We start from the raw sequence: 16,247 nt of genomic DNA on the forward strand, positions 1-16,247 counted from the left end.
TTCGTTACTTACATACACCCAGTGCTCATCCCAACAATCCTTCTCAATGTCCATCGTGCCGCCAACTCTCCACACCCATCAACTCTCAGTTTGTTCTCTTTATTTAAGAGTCTCTGATGGTTTGCCTCTCTCTCTGTAACTAATTTATTTTGTTTCACTTTTTGCTTGCAAAGTAGCTAAAGATTATCTGTTTGCTTTGTCAATCTAACTCTTCCTTATTGATACCAGGTCTTTCTATGATAAATTTATTATAGCCTGGCAATAACACTGGTAATCCAGTTTTGTACTGTCTCTTTGTCACATACTTTTGCTCCCATGGATATTAGACAATTGGATTCTTGCCTGACCTATGGAAAACGTTAAGTGCCTCCCTGTCATTTAAGAAGATTTTCTTTCTTCTAGTCATTCTGTATTTCTGTAAAATACAGAACATAGAATTCCAGATGTTAAATAACCATTTAAAATGCCTCATTGAAAAAAAATGCCACTTTTACTTTGATTTCTTTAGTGATTCTTTCATGAATGAAGTTTGTCATCCATAGTTACATTTATAAATTATTTCTCACAATTATAATATGAAAATATAATTATAATTATATTCAAATATAAGAAATACAAATGGAGATTTTCATACTCAAGAGATGATTAGTAAACTAGAAATATCATTTGAAATATTTTTTAAAAGTCCAAATTATTTAATAATTTTAAAGGGTTTTTGAAGAATTTTTACTTTTCAAATGTTTTGTAGTTTTTAATAGCCAACAATTATTGGCTACTTACTATGTCCTAGGAAGAGTTCTAAGCAATTTATTTGTATTAACTCATATAATCTTTGCAACAACTTCACTCTATGTAAAACAAACTTAGGCTCAGAAATGGTTTTGTAAATTGTCCAGTATAGCTAGTAATTCAGGGGCTAAGGTTCAAATCTAAGAAATGTGATCTTCTAGGTTTGGCCATAGAACAAAGAAAATAGCCTAAATTTGTGTGTGTGTGTGTGTGTGTGTGTGCGCACGCGTGTGTGCACGCATGTGTCTGCATTTGTGTCCACGTCCGCCATACTTGAATACTGGCTGAGGGAAAATTATGCGTGATCCAAAGGATTGATTCCCTTGGATTATCCAGGGACTTGTGTGACACTTCCATATAACATTGGAATCCCTTAATTCACAGTTTGAATTGAGTTTACTCAGGTGTCTTCTAGAGTTAAGATTCTTTGAGTTTGTGAACTTTAAATATGGAAGAAAAAACGTACTTTTACTTTATACATGCTACATATTTTATTATTGATTGATTGATTGATTGATTGATTGATTTATGTATTCATGGTAAAACTTTTATTACAACATACTGGTGGAGATCACAAGGAAGTTCATGCCTTCTGATTTCTACCCCCCTCACATCTGGAAATTTCAAGTAGATAAAATGTCAAAAAAATATGGACAAAGTAAGTGGTTCTTTGATTTTACATTTAATTGAAGTTCTTGTAATCAGCGTTGTCACATTTGCAATGAGAATTCTTACATTTGGATCTGTGATTTTATGTGGATGGGTATCCACGTATTTGCAAATAGGACGCTGCCTCTAATAGAATAATAAAATTGAAAGAAATCATGGAAATATGGGTCTTTTATGCAGCAATATGTGATTCTGTTTCCTCTTTTGATTTCTGAAGTACCCAAGTTCATTTGAACACATTTAAATCTATTATCTGAACATACATTCTAGTTTCATTGCCTGAAAATTTAAAACATTATTATTACTGTGAAAATGATTCTCTTAATTGATGTTCCATTGCCACTTTTTGATGAACAAATATTATAGGATTTTTATTATCATAAAACCTGTTTAACCTACTTCCTCATCTTCCTATTCAGAACATAATAATTCATTTAGCAGTTTTGATAAGTGTTATCTGAGTTTTTGCCTGAAATTGACTGTTGTGTATCAGGAACTGAATCTACCTCTATGTTTATTTCTAGGAAAAAAATGCTTTTTTTTTAAGATATAAAGGAATAAAGTTCATTTAGAGATTCAGATTGAGAAGTATATTAGAATATTTATGCCTTATTCTTTTTTCCTTAATGAACTAAAGCAAAAAAATAAATACAAAAGTATTTTTGGAAGTTAATAGATAGATACTAATATTGAGCAATGGTTGAGCATTAAAACATGTTCTTGTTTTAATTTTATGTTTTGGTATTTCTCAATCTGTTATACTAAGTGTATTAATGAAAACATTATATATATATATTTTTTACAATAGGTTCCTGTCCTGAGACCACAGCATGATGTGCCTTGGACAAAGGTATGCACATTTAAAGTATATTTCAAATATTCTCCACAAGTAAAGTATATAAATAAAAAAATGTTTTCATATTAAAAAAGTTATAGTAATTATATTATTGTTATGTGTTTAGATATATTCAATTATAGTACATGTTCATGTCATGATAAACTAACCTGATAAAACATGATACTAGTGAGAAAACATCAGAATCAAAAATCTGATTATTAAACACATATCATTTCCTGAGCAATGAAAGTCTTAATCCATACAACACATAATCAAAGAATAGTTATAACTAATGCCCTTGACAGTAAAAGAATGATACTATTCAAAGTTTAATGGAAGTTGTGTAAACTAGTATTTAATGACTCTGATGATTCAGTTATTGAAGATAGAATATATGAAAATGAATTATATCAGTCAAGATCTACCTTAGAGTGCCTAGGATTTGGGGGGACCAGATAGTGACATTACAAGTGGATTTGAGAAGAAGATGCAAACAGCAAGATACATAGAGCTCAGTAAGAATTATATAAATGCACTACAGGAAAGCTAAGGAGGAGAGTATAAGGCCAATACAGGATGCCTTTAATTTCAAATGGAATATTATTGTAAAAAAATGTGGAAAAGAACATTATAAATATCATGAATTGTAATACATAATTGAATCCTGAGAGGGAGCCAACAAGAAAAATTATACAATGAATAAAAAGTACATAGGGGGAACTCCAGGAGTAAAGACAAAAGGAACTAAGATTCTTAGGGATAGTAATGGAGAAAGAAGAAGGAGCTGGAAATGGATCCCACCTACAGGAGCTATTAAAACCATTCCTTCTCTATGGAGGAAGTAGCAAGAAAAAATTTGCTTAAAGTAGCACATATGGAATTTTAGTTCTAGGATAAGGTACTGAAAGAAAGTTTGTCATTTCTTTGGAGGTATTTAAATAATGAATGGAGTTACAGATGTCTGCTTATAGTTTCTCTGAAATTCTCTAGATCATTTACCCTATTTTGCATCCTTCCACCCCACAATGAAATGGGTGAAGCAGTTCTTTTATTATTTTTGTGTGAAAAAAATCATTTTATATTTAAAAGAAAGTGGAAAGTAGGTTTGTGGTTATAAGAAAAATGTAGATATATATCTCAATAACAATTGATATCCTATTTTATGCAAGCATAATACTTGGGGAAATACACTTATATACTCATGTTTATATTTTACATTTGACCCAAAACATACTGTATGTGTTCTGGCATATTAGTTCTCTATGAAAAATAAATGTCTAAAAGCATATCCACATAAATAATATTCAATATATGAATAATTGATTTTTAAAAATTGAAACATGCTTCTAGTTTTTTGTTTTGTTTTGTTTTGTTTGGAGTATGACTCCTGACTCTATTTTTCATATAGTTTTTTCTCTTAGTCACTTTCAGTACCTATTCAGAGACTGGTGTGATTTCAGAATATCCATGTAAAATATGCCAGCTGATGTGCTCTGCCAGACAGAATGAATGGCTGCAGGCACAAATCTCTGTTGTGTCAAGGCTTTGGCATGACATTTGGCAGGGAGCGAAATCAAACACAACACAATGCAAATAATCATGGTTTCCCATAGATATGTAGCCTCAAACTCAAGCCTGCTGTTAGTCTTTACTACTCTTTTCCCTCTTTTTCTAGGGAACAGCATTTCTAGTAATGAACTGAAAACTATGGTATTTCCTGGTGTTCTCATAGTGTAAAGAAATAGGAAGATTGTGGCTTTGAAACTGGGCCTTCCTATCTTTTAAGTGTGGCTCTCTCACTAACTAGTTGTGGAATCCTGGACAACTTACTTCAAATGAATTCAAAATGAATTTACTAATAATTATCACAGGGGTTGTGCGGGTATTAAAATGATAAAATTGTCCATAGAAACTCTTCCACCTGTTAAATAATTAAATGCTATTCTAGCCCTTCCCATTTTTATAATGAGATGGGTTTTGCATGAAACTTCTTAATCATCGTCTCAATCACATTGTGAATGCAAGAGGAATTACTCTAATAACATTTTTAAATTTCAGGCTATGTAATCATGTGCAGTAATATTTGTCTTCATCTTTGGGTGGGTACTCTTTCTAGTGAAGGAAGAGTTGTTGCAAATTTCTTGATTTTTTTTTTCTATTTGCTTCCTTTTTTATTTTTTTTTTTAATTTTTTTTTCAATGTTTTTTATTTATTTTTGGGACAGAGAGACACAGAGCATGAACGGGGGAGGGGCAGAGAGAGAGGGAGACACAGAATTGGAAACAGGCTCCAGGCTCCGAGCTGTCAGCACAGAGCCCGACGCGGGGCTCGAACTCACAGACGCGAGATCGTGACCTGGCTGAAGTCGGCCACTTTAACCGACTGCGCCACCCAGGCGCCCCTATTTGCTTCCTTTTTTAAAGAGTTGCATGTGATAAGAGGGTTTTTATGTTGTGTAAGAGTGTTTTGAATCTCCTTAATTTAATTTTAGGTTTTGTTAGTGTAGTCAAGGATGGAAAAACACATAGTAAAATATAGATGGCTTAGCAAAACTATACCTTCATAGCATACCCACACTTGGTTTTTAGTTCAGTAGCTCAGTTCAACTTCCTTACTGAGAAATTATTATGTATTATATATACTGGGCTAGATGCTAAATGTGCAAAGAAGAAGGAGATGTGTATTCTGCTGTATAAGGGAATTATAATCTAGAAGGGAGGATACATGTGAACATCATTTTAAAACAATGTGGTAACAGTACAATGGAGAGGTTCCAGTAAAGGGCCATATAGAAAAGCATTTCAATTAAGTTGGCTTCCTGGAGGGGTTGACACTTCAAGTATCTTGAACGGTGATGATGAACTGATCAATATATAAAGTCAAATATAAAAAAAAATAATAATAATAAAGTCAAATATAAAGTCAAATATAAAGACAGGATGGTGGAAAGAGGTCAAGAATAGGACTAAAACACTGAAAGTAGTAGTAAAGGTACAGATTTGAAATTAGAAAGTAAAATCCCCCCAATTTGTTCTTGAAGGTATATATTTAAGATCTATATATCTTTTTGTTAGGGGATAGGCTTCAAGAAGAATACATACAAGACTGTAAAAAAAATTCAACATCATTAACAGTGGTTATCTCTATGTAGTATACCTAGATATATGTGTGACTTTTGTTTTTTATTGAAACTCTGATATGTGTTCTACATTTTATATAACAAACATCGTGAACACATTCTAATGTGGCTCCCATGATCCTGCCTCTTGATGTTCATACCTTGAGTGTGGACAGTTCCTCTTGCTTGCATCTAATTAGCAGCATATATAGAAGGTGATAGCATATTAGTCCTATGATTATGTTATGCTGATAGGTGTTTATAATTCTGATAGGTGTTAATGATATCACATTATAGTTTTAATTTTAATTTTGCTAATGGCTAATGATTTTGAACATATTTTCATGTGCTCATGTGGCATCTGTATCTTTGATGAAATGTCTGTTCATGTTGCTTGCCCATTTTATAACTGGATTGTTTTATTTATTTATCCTTTCATTTTTTAAAAAATTGTTCAATGTTTATTTTTGAGAGAGAGAGTGAGAGAGCGCACATGCACAAGTGGGGGAGGGGCAGAGAGAGAGGGAAACACAGAATCCGAAGCAGGCTCCAGGCTCTGAGCTGTCAGCACAGAGCCTGATGCAGGGTTTGAACTCATGAACCGTGAGATCATGACCTAAGACGAATTTGGGCACTCAATCAACTGAGTCACCCAGATGCCCCTATTTATTTATTCATTCATTTTAATGTTTATTTATTTATTTTGAGAGAAGGAGGGAGAGAGAGAGAGCATGAACATGAGTGGGGAGGGACAGAGAGAGACTCCAAAGCAGTTCTTTGCCCAGCCAAGAGCCCCATGTGAGATCATGACCTGAGCTGAAATCAAGAGTTAGATGGTTAACCAACAGACCCAGCCAGGGACCCCTAACCGGATTGTTTTTAAAGTGTTGAGTTTTGAAATCTTATGAATCTTATTGAATACATACATTGGCTGATAGAGAAGGTGAAGAGATATTAGCTGGAAATACAGACAGGTAAGCAGTCAGGAAGCAGGTGGCATATACGTTTGAAGCCCTGGGGGGAGATCAAGGATAGAAATAAAGATTAAAGGAGTGCCTGGCTCAGTCAGTTAAGCATCCAACTTCGGCTCAGGTCATGATCTCAGTTTGTGAATTCGAACCCAGCGTCAGGCTCTGTGCTGACAGCGCAGAGCCTGGAACCTGCTTCAGATTCTGTGCCTTCCTTTCTCTCTGCCCCTCCCCACTTGCACTCTATCTCTGTCTCCCAGAAATAAAGATTAAAAAAATTTTGAAAAGAAATAAAGATTAAAATAATGTCATAGTCAAGATGAAATTGAAGCATGTCTTGAAGGACAGTAACTTCAAGCCCTTATATTTTCCTGAAGGACAGAATGGTCCCTTACTCTCAAAATTTTATTGTATGTTATTAAGTAAATGTTCTTTAATTCCCTGGACTTGAAATTTTATATAAAACATTAAGGTTTTCTCATTTACCATAGACCTTTAATACTACCAGTATGTGAGTAGTGTCAATAAGATATGAAATTTTCAGTGGAAAAACTAAATTGAAGTTTTGGTGTCTGGCATAGACACAGGGAGAGACGAAAGGCTTGATCTGGTCAGGCTAAGATCTGGAGCTCAGATTATCTACAGAAATAGAGTAGATATTTTGTAAAGACTTCTTTCTCTAGATACTATAACAAAGTTCAGTTCAGAAGGCAAATCCATTATCTGAGATGTATGGTGATACATCCATGGAAATCCAGTAAAGCAGGCTAGATTGGGAGTTTATCATGAACAAATGTACAACACCAGGTGAGAAAGGAAAGGAAGGAGTCTCTGAAAGTCTAGAAAGACTAGAGCATGTTGGCTAATTGAGGACATCGGGGGGCAAAGTAACAATCCATCATTCAAGAGAGACATTAACTATTTTCAGATACCTGCCTCATGTGCTAATCTTTGTAATAGATTCAGTTTATACTTGAAAATGAAAATTAATATTGTGCTGGTATAAACCAAACATAAGTCCACTCAGTGGAACAAGGGACAAGAGGCTCCCCCACTGTACTAGCATTAACCCTTTAGTTGCTAGGTTGTGGGGGCTTCTGAAGGATAGGCCAAGACTGTAAGGGCAGTGGGAAGAAGGGGGATTTGAGTCAGTGCCTGTTTACCAGTTGTATCTAAGTTTTTTTAATATTTTAATAACCAGGTCAGCCACTACCAGAACAGATGGGCCAAATACAGCCTGGACTATATACCTATTAGTAGAGAGTCTCAGTGGGGTGGACTAGAAATAGAATGACTAGGGGTGCCTGGGGGGTTCGGTTGGTTAAGCATCTGACTTTGATTTCAGTTCAGGTCAGGATCCCACAGTCCTGAGATTGAACCCCTAGTGGGGCTCTGTGCTGGGCATGGGGCCTACTTAAGATTCTCTCTTTCTTCCTCTGTCCTTCCCCTGCTTATGCTTTCTCTCCTTCACACAAATATATAGATAGATATAGATAGATATAGAAATAGAACTATATTGATAGAGATAGAGATAGAGATAGAGATAGAGATAGAGAAATATATAGAGATAGAGATAGAGATAGATAGATAGAATAATGACTAAAGATAGGGAGCAAGGGACCTCCTTGTTCAAAGACAGAAACTTGTAGAAGGATTACTTTTGAAAGTTATTTTACTACAGAGATCATCAAAATTGGGTTGATAAGAGTCTGAAATACTGAAAGTATAAAACATGATTTTTGTGTCCATTAAACACTATCTACCATGCTCTGGCAAACCCACTTCTTACTGGGTAGTGTGCTTACTACCTTCATCATATTTGGGGATCCCAAATATTTTCAGCCACTTTTTGCTGTGAAAATGTCTTTTTTTTTCTTATTAAGAATTCTGATTATTTTCAAGTTTCAGCCTCATATTTAATTCAAAGATTCTCATCTTGCCTGGGCACAGCCTAGACTTGATGTTCTAGTTGTTCTGAATGTGTTTGGGGTAGTAGGCGATGGGGATGAGTGGGAGTGAAGGAATGGGAGGAGGGTGCCAAAATGCCCTGCTTCCTCATGCCTCTTCCTCCTTCCCTGTTAATTGTTTGGATTGGGGTAGAGAAAGGAGGAGGGACACAAAGTTCTCACATGTAACTGCCTTCGGCAAGTGGCTATCCACTCTCCACTGATTGTCACTGCTGCTCTATCTTTGGCATGCGTGCTTTCTATGAACCTGGAAACAATTTGTGCCATCAGTATGCTTTTGGTGGTACTTCAGAGCATCTTGTTAGGGCTATGACTAGGTAGCTTCCTGGTACTTCAGACCTGGCCCAGATTCAGCCTCTTTCTACCTCTCCTCACCTCCCATCAGTGTCCATATGTGGCCACATCACAGACTTGACATATGAAAAGAAATGTGGTTCCCTATTGCTCTCAATGACATAAGAATTGTCTTAAACTAAAAGTAAACATTAAGAAAAATACACAGAAGTCAGCTGAGTAGAAGAGAGCCTACAGTGAATGATGTCTTTTTTTTTTTTGTCTTTTTTTTTTTTAATAAGGAAAGGAATGGTGGTATTTTCTTTAATTAGGAAAAATTAAGTCTGGTGGGAGACTGTGAAATAGACATAAATGTGTGTGTGTGTGTGTGTATGCGTGTGTGTGTGTGTGTGTGTGTAAAATTATATCTTAATTTATCCACTTTACTCTTGAAACATAAATACAGCCTAAGGGCAGTAGCCTGTGTTTGCAATGCACCCAATCAGGATTATATGGGGACTTTTCCCCAACAGTGCCAGAGTTTCACCAGCAGAAATGACAATGGGGATTGTCCAATGTAAACCTTACGATGTTGATAATAATTGTAACTCAAGGATCAGTGCTATCCAGCAAATGGTTTCACCTGTGCTCCAGACCGTAAGGAGGGAGGTAAAGCCAAAATACTGATGACAGGCTTGCAGAAAACGGGAGTCCAAATTCTTGACTACATGAGTGGGATAGTCAGGAGCATACATATGTTTGAAAGGATAGGTTAACATCTATATCTTATTTACTCCTTAATGGCAATTTTACAGGTAGAAATATCCTATTAGTTTATTTGGGGAAGCTGAGTCACAAAGTGCATAATATGTGACAGGCAAACTTCATTTGAACTGATTCTAAATCCCACCTTCTTTATATGAAATTACAATAGATAATATAGAAAATTGGAATACAATTGGGGTCGATTAAAGAGGAAATAATTATTTTATAATAAATCCTTATTCTCAGTTTCTAACTGCTTTAACTTTTGATGAAATTGTTTTCTCTAGGAGAAACACAGCCAGACAAATAAAACTCCACAAAATTTATAGAAAACATATATTTAAAAAAAACAAACAGGGGCGCCTGGGTGGCGCAGTCGGTTAAGCGGCCGACTTCAGCCAGGTCACGATCTCGCGTCTGTGAGTTCGAGCCCCGCGTCGGGCTCTGTGCTGACAGCTCGGAGCCTGGAGCCTGTTTCCAATTCTGTGTCTCCCTCTCTCTCTGCCCCTCCCCCGTTCATGCTCTGTGTCTCTCTGTCCCAAAAATAAATAAAAAACATTGAAAAAAAAATTTAAAAAAAAAAAAACAAACAAACAGAAAATTAGTGTTTTCAGTTGTTTTTGAAAGACTTATCTAAGTCCAGAAGCAGCTGTGCTAAAAATTGCAGAATGTCAAATCTATGCTCCCCTATACATTTTGTTTTATCATAAAATTTAAATTGTTATGTATAGAGAGCTATCATTTGCATGAAATTTAACTAAAAAGTAAATACTAAATGTTTCAAATAGAATATAAAAGGTGTAATTGCTTAGTTTTCTTTGCACTTTTACTCTTTCTATTATGAACAAGTGCTAAGGAAATGATCACAAAGGGAATTCCAGGAAACTGCTCTGTCTTTATTATATTGCCTGAATTCATGTGAAGTTTTGCTGATATACTAAGTAGATCATCCAAGTGAAAATAATTCTGTAATAAATGTTATTCTCAGAGCTTTGAAGAAAAACAGGTATTCCATGAGTATTTTATGAAACACATCTTCATAGAAATCACTCCAGTTAAAATGGGTTCCATGAAAAAAGTAATTTGAGAAACACCACTTACCAACCTCCTGTATACCAAGTCATCCTATGGGAGATTTAGCATGCTTATCATCACAAGACCTTGAAAATTTCTGCAGCAAAATTTATTAATTTTGTTTGATCTGGAAAAACTTGGATCCAATATAGCCTCCCCTATGGGGGAGGCAGTATTTTGCCATGGTTTAGAGTGTGGTCTCGAGTCAGACTGGGTTTGATTCCATGCTCTAATTTTTTTTTAATTGAGGTAACATTTACATAGCATAGAACTAACCATGTAATGTGAATCATTCAGTGGTATTTAGTACATTAGCAATACATTCACCACCTCTATCTAGTTCCAAAACATTTTTATCACTTCAGAAGGAATCATGTTCCAATGAGTTGCTCCCCATTCTTCCATCCCCCACCTGCTCCACTCTGCCAAATTGTGTGAACATCTGCTTACTGTCCTTGAGACTCAGTTTTTCTCAGTATTCTATAAAGACAGGATTCACCTTATATAGTAAATGTAAGGATTCAATAAAACAATGCATACAGTGCACTTAGAACATTGTAAGTATTAAATACATGTTTGATAAAATGTTAAGCTTATGTGGTCCTCTTCAGCATCCAGGGAACAATTGTTTGGGACAGCACTTTTTAAGAAATGCTGACAGAAGTCTATAGATCAGGAAAAGACCTCTAATAAGTGTTAGATCAAGGATTCCTTGGGTGCTAATGAATCTCACATGATACTCTTGTGGCCAAGAAAACTGACAATTAGCACCTATGTTTATCTTTGTCTTTTCCATATAATGTTTATTGCTAAAGTGGTTTAGAGGTAGAAGTTAGAGCAGAGAGGCGTTAAGAAGAAAGTCACAAGGAATTAAGACATGAATAAAGGAGATGAAACAGCTGACACCAACAATAACCTAGGTCTAATTATTTTCCATTTGATTCCATAGGTATTCATGATTATGAGATTTTTTAAAATGTCATTGGCATGGCAAAGCAACATGTAAAAATATAAAATTATGTATGAGTATATATTTATATTTATACATGGAAATATATGCAAATTTAATTATAGGTATAATTTTATATAAATGGAATCATATTCTACAATAGGTGTATAGCTCTAGAAGGATTTTCACTGAAATGAGAGCAGTAATTGCCATGCTGTATCAGAAATTCGGGTGTTTTTGCCTCTGTAATTCTTTCTACAATTGTTGAAATTTTCTATGTGACTGTATGCTATCTTACTCACAGAAACAAAGCAATAATGCTATATCCATTTAATAATAGAGACATATTATAACCATACCTTGTTTGATATTTTTATACAACTTGTCTTGATTATTGCTGGAAGGACAAATCCTTAAATATGAAGATGATTGTGAACCTGAAGCAGGTTCGCTTGGTTCCAAGTGGTCACAGAAGAAAGACCAAAAGAGTTTGTGGAGCCCTCCTTTCCCCCATAAATACAAATTACTGTTGAACCTGGAAATAATCAGAAAATTGGAGCTGTCAATTTCTTCTTACTTTTTCTAGTTCAGTATGTTCAAATTAAAAAAAAAAAAAACAACAAAAACCTTTGCCCCCTAAAACATTATTATACCGTTGATTTATAATTCCTTTACAAATTCTACAAAAGATAACATACTCAGTGATTTTAATTTTTTAAATGTTTGTTTGATTTTGAAAGAGACACCAAGTGGGAGTAGAGGAGGGGGGAGGGGCAGAAAGAGAGGGAGACACAGAATCTGAAGCAGGCTCTAGGCTCTGAGCTGTCAGCACAGAGCCCTATGTGGGGCTTCAACCCAGGAACCATGAGATCATGTCAGATGCTTAGCCACCCAGGTGTTCCATCACACTCAGTGATTTTAAAGGAAGAGAAGAGTTTATCACTCTTCACCACACAGGGAAGTTTAATTTTCTATTCTGATCTTTTTTATTCTGTACTTTCTTCATTTGCTTCTTGAACCAAAAGATGATTCTTGTAGTGGCTCTTATAATGGTTCCCAACCTGAAGTGTCTTCATAGGCATCATTTGGAGACCTTGTTTAACATGCAGATTCTTGGACCCCACCCCAGTGTTTCTTATTCTTGAGAATGAGGTCTGGGGATCTACAGTAGGTTGCAATGGTCAAGATGATACTTAGGCATGATTCATGAATTACACTTTAAGAAACATTTGAAGCTTTATAAGTCTCAATAATTAACATGTTTGCAAACCTATGATTTTAAAAAAATCTCTTGCAGTCATTTTTTCTTATAAAAGCATTTGTAATTATTTTTTAGCTCCTCTCCTTGAAAATGTGTTTGGTTCAGGTAGAATATGACAGCTTATCCATCATAATAATCACATGGACAATCCCCAAATGGCAAATGCAGAAATGATCAAACAATCTACTTTTCATTTCATTTCTTTATAGAATAGATATAATCCAATTGCTTATGACAAGTGAAAGAATCAAATCTTCAATTATATTTTGTTGTTAGATTGATGTGATTTCACCAAAACAGTCCCGTTTGCAGTAAATTATTTAGCACATAGCACACAATATCAATATAATATTTAATTTATATAATAGTTACAGTTTAGGATTTTTCTTTAAACTGTCTCAGCTGTGCTAACACATTTGCCCCTAAACATCTCTGAGAAGCAGATTAGAACTGCTATTATTTATGATCAGTTGCAGAGAGATTGAATCACTGAGCTATTAAGTACCCCAAAGAGGGTCACACAGTCAGTGACTAAGTCAGAACAAACACTTCATTGCCTAAATTCTTGATCGGTAATTTTCTCAACAAATCCTTTTGCATAGATCTTTTCCTCTAAGAGTTTACAGCTCATTCAATTTTCTGAGAGATTCTTCATTATGGGCATATGAGAATTTGTACCCTGTGGAAGGTTGAAACCTGGAAGTGGGAAATCATATTAAAGACAAGTCCTTACTTTTCAAAAATATCTTTTAAAATCCCTTATGTGTCCTTGTCCATATCCCTATTTCACAGAATACTTTGTTCATTCATTCATTCATTCATTCACTAATTTAGTCAAGCAACTGATATTTCCTGAGCATATACAGTATGTTGAGCACACTGCTAATAAACGGGATATTATCCTTGTCCTCATTTTGTGTAATCAGATAAAGAAACAGACACACATACAAATAATGTGATATAGCAATTACTCTCTTGGAGTTAGGTATTATGTGCAAAGTAGCTTAAGCAAAGAATCACCGAGTCTATTTTCTTCTCAGAAATTAGTAAGTTTGAGCTAGGATTTGAATGAAAGGCAAGAATTTACATGGATTCAGTATAAGGATAGGGGCATGGCTAGCGAAAAACAGAGGAAATTTTAAACATAATGTAGTCATATCCCATCTAAAATATAAGTGTAGATATCTGGATTCAATATTTAGAGGCCAAATTAATACATTTGTAATTTTTTGAGGGCATTTGCACCACATTGGGACCCTCATTTTTGGAATCTGGCATCTTCCAAGGCGAACAATGTGGATCATACAAAGATAAATGACCTTTATTTAGCACCATGTGCTTTCCCCATTAAAACCATTATCTCTCTGGCAGCCATATTGATTCAGAAAACTAGACTTGTCTTGATTATACAGTATATACAAGCAAACACAAAAGAACGCTAGTGTTTTTAAATAGTAAAACTAAACAAAGCAAACACTCACTTCCTAGGCTGGACTTGTATGCTTCAGCCTGAAGGGTATTTTTGCAACCAAGTAAGAAGCCCTCAAAATATAATGGAAACACTGACAGACACTTAACTATACCAGCTCTGGTGGGTACAGCCATAATTCACTTCATAATATAAATTGATATGTTGTCCAGAGGGGTCCCTGCATTGCTGTTATTGAGTGTCTTTTGAAAAGTTCTGGTTCTGGGCTATGAAGCCGTAAAATGAAACTGAATGATTCTCTCTGAAATAGTTTCTGAACTGGGCCCCTCAATTACAGTAGTGCTATCCTTAGGGCAGGCAACATGGAAATGTCCTACAAAGACTGGAAACAGGAAATAACAAATGAGAGTGAAAACAAACAATGAAACAAAGTTTGTTGCATTAAAAGTCTAATATTTCTTCCCACAAGGTCTATTTAAAAGCTCAGCTCACCAGAGGTGAAAAATGGCAGCTTGCTTTAAGTGGGGTCAGTTGTTAAGCAGGTTAGGAGTACACTCTATATTTGTGAAATCATGTGGCGGGCCAGAGTTCAGCCATCCCAGTGATCTTGATGGCCAAAGGGTCCTATGTGTTTTATAATATAATGCAAATGACTTCAATCTGAGGTAGCCACCATTTAGGGCTTTAATGATTTGTCCTAGAAAGGTCCTGCCAGGCCATATTTAATGGATCTTCTAAACAATGTAAAAAGATTTCTCTAAATGTGTTCTACAGCTTATAATTTTAGTGTAAAAATAATTTCCCACTGTCCCCACCACTGCTCTCTTCCCCAAATGCAATTTTTGAGGCTTCTTATTGAAAATGTTATACTGTCACTTTCTCCTCTCTCCATCTGATTCCTCCCAACCTTAGTCTTAGGATTCCATGTGCAGAGTTGGGGATCTAAAAATTGGAAAAGCTCCACAGAATTCACAAAATAACACAGAATCCTGAAAGACAAACTCAGTTTTCAACAGAAAATTAGGAGACAAGGATTCTAGTGTCAGCTTTTCCAATGTAAATGGTAACCTTGAGTTCATTGTAACCTCTGTGAGCCTCAATTTGCTCATCTCTAAACTGAAGGTCACAGACTACCTCTTTGTGCTTTTTAATGTTGTTCCATAGCACGATTTAAAGCTGCTAATGAATTACTTAAATATTGAAGTCCACATTAAGCCTTATGGAAAAGCATAACTGGCAAGATTTTCCTCTCAATTACTTGTGCTAATAGGGGCCAAAATGGCATGGATACTTTAAATTCACAGATAATCCCCAAACTTCAATTTAGCTAAGTGTTCCAACCTCCTCTCCTGCCAAACCATTTACAGGGGATTCAAACAATTAGCACACACTGGCATGAGATTTATCTCCTTTATAATTCCTGCCTTCCCTATTGCCTTAGCACTAGGAAATTTCTACATCTAAATTTCCAAAAATAGAAATGAGGAGTAAATCAAGTATAGCGGTTGCATGGCTACCTATAGGTTGTTTCAAAAAAATCCCAATACCGTTACTATTAATGGTAATTTATAGAGGGCTTATCCTATGTCAGCTATATTACAAATCATTTTATTTAAACCCCATGATCACCTTGTTATATAGTCTGTTAGTTTCCTAAGGCTGCCATTACTGAGTGTCACAAGCTGAGTGTCTTAAACAACAAGGAATTTATTGTCTCACAGTTCTGGAGGCTAGAAGTCTGAGATCAAGGTGTCAGCAGGGTGAGTTTCTTCTAAGGGCTCTGATGAATTAATTTCAAGCCTCTTTCCTAGCTTCTGGTAGATTTCTTTCTGTCTTTCTCTCCTTCTGCAATATGGGGGCACTCTGTTACTTGTAGATGGTCATTCCAGTCTCTGCCTTCATCTTCACATGGAGGTCTCTGTGTCTCCATCCTCTACATGGTGGTCTTTTCATAAGGACACTATTCCTATTAGACTAAGGGTCCATCCTACTCTTATGTGACTTTGTTTTAACTTGATTACCTCTGTAAAGAAAGTCTATTTCCAAAAAAGGTTGCATTTGGATGTACTGGGGTTAGAACTTCAAATACGTCCTTTTATGGTGGGACACAATTCAATCCATAATATATATGTATTCTTAGTTTGTAG

The 16,247-nt window shown here is 35.4% G+C and overlaps 1 protein-coding gene across 34 annotated transcripts in view; it reads left to right on the forward strand.

Annotated features, from left to right (window-relative positions):
• PTPRD (protein tyrosine phosphatase receptor type D) overlaps positions 1-16,247 on the forward strand; it is a 2,222,827-nt gene that overhangs the window by 844,235 nt on the left and 1,362,345 nt on the right. For all 34 annotated transcript variants that reach the window (XM_058695363.1, XM_058695354.1, XM_058695368.1 and 31 more), the window contains one exon: positions 2,267-2,308. The gene's annotated coding sequence lies outside the window, so the exon portion shown is untranslated. The remainder of the gene's footprint in view (positions 1-2,266; positions 2,309-16,247) is intronic.

This window comes from Neofelis nebulosa, chromosome 12, assembly GCF_028018385.1.
Source record: "Neofelis nebulosa isolate mNeoNeb1 chromosome 12, mNeoNeb1.pri, whole genome shotgun sequence".
Classification (NCBI taxonomy): domain Eukaryota; kingdom Metazoa; phylum Chordata; class Mammalia; order Carnivora; family Felidae; genus Neofelis; species Neofelis nebulosa.